This window comes from Saimiri boliviensis, chromosome 14, assembly GCF_048565385.1.
Source record: "Saimiri boliviensis isolate mSaiBol1 chromosome 14, mSaiBol1.pri, whole genome shotgun sequence".
NCBI classification, from domain to species: domain Eukaryota; kingdom Metazoa; phylum Chordata; class Mammalia; order Primates; family Cebidae; genus Saimiri; species Saimiri boliviensis.
The window spans coordinates 36,128,400-36,130,161 of record NC_133462.1 but is presented as its reverse complement, the minus strand read 5'-3'; positions in this window follow the sequence as shown (position 1 = coordinate 36,130,161).

Here is a 1,762-nt window from a genome sequence, read left to right as displayed (position 1 = left end):
CTCATTTGCATCAACAGACTTGTTTGGGAACCTGGGATGGAATTTTTGCTATAAAACCTGAACCCTCGGGAGGCTGAGGCAGGAGAACTGCTTGAACCCAGGAGGCAGAGGTTATAGTGAGTCGAGATTGCACCACTGTACTTCAGCCTGGATGACAGAGCCAAACTCTGTCAAAAAAAAAAAAAAAAAAAAAAAAAAAAAAAAAAAAACAACCCTGAACCCTCCCTTTGTTCTCTGGAATGTACCTTCATTTTACACCGAACACTGCATCTCCCCGGTTTGCAAACTGTTGACTGGAATACATCCTGTTTCCTCCAAATTCCTTTTTTGTTGTTGTTCCTTTTTTTTCTTTCTTTCTTTTTTTCCCCAAATTCTTTTTCAGAGAACATTGGTTCACAACCATGTCCTACCAGAGGGCGTTTCTGGGGAGTTCACAATTCACAGCCATCCATAGAAGACATCTTGGACTGGCCTTTTGAGGCTTCCCTCGGGGCAGCCACAAGGATACTCTGTCATTTTCCACGCTGTGGCAGGCACAGCGATGATGATGAATAGCAAGTCATTATTTAAGAATGATTACGGCCGAGTGCGGTGGCTCACGCCTGTAATCCAAACACTTTGGAGGCCAAGGCGGGCGGATCACCTGAGGTCGGGAGTTCAAGACCAGCCTGACCAACATGGTGAAACCTCGTCTTTATTTAAATTAAAAAAAAAAAAAAGCCGGGCGCGGTGGCTCAAGCCTGTAATCCCAGCACTTTGGGAGGCCGAGGCGAGTGGATCACGAGGTCAAGAGATCGAGACCATCCTGGTCAACATGGTGAAACCCCGTCTCTACTAAAAATACAAAAAATTAGCTGGGCATGGTGGCACGTGCCTGTAATCCCAGCTACTCAGGAGGCTGAGGCAGGAGAATTGCCTGAACCCAGGAGGCGGAGGTTGCGATGAGCCGAGATCGCGCCATTGCACTCCAGCCTGGGTAACAAGAGCAAAACTCTGTCTCAAAAAAAAAAAAAAAAAAAAAAAAGCCGGACACAGTGGCTCAAGCCTGTAATCCCAGCACTTTGGGAGGCCGAGGCGGGTGGATCACGAGGTTGAGAGATCGAGACCATCCTGGTCAACATGGTAAAACCCCGTCTCTACTAAAAATACAAAAAACTAGCTGGGCATGGTGGCGCGTGCCTGTAATTCCAGCTACTTAGGAGGCTGAGACAGGAGAATTGCCTGAGCCCGGGAGGCGGAGGTTGCGGTGAGCCGAAATCACACCATTGCACTCCAGCCTGGGTAACAAGAGCGAAACTCCGTCTCAAAAAAAAAAGATTACTATCTGAGACAGGTCTCAATCAAATTAGAAATTAATTTTGCCAAGGTTTAGGACATGCCTGGAAGAAATAAACATAGGGCTAGGTGCAGTGGCTTACACCTGTAATCCCAGCACTTTGGGAGGCCGAGGTGGGCAGATAACCTGAGGTCAGGAGTTTGAGACCAGCCTGGCCAACATGGTGAAACTCCGTCTCTACTAAAAAGACAAAATATTAGCCAGGTGTGATGGCAAGTGCCTGCAATCTCAGTTACTCAGGAGGCTGAGGCAGGAGAATCGACTGAACCCAGGAGATGGAGGTTGCAGCAAGCCAAGATCACACCCGTGTACCACAGCTTGGGTAACAGAGGGAGACCCTGTCAAGCAAGCAAGCAAGAAAGGGAAAGAAAAGAAAGGGAAGGAAGGCAGGGAGGGAGGGAGGGCGGGAAAAGAAAACAAAGTACT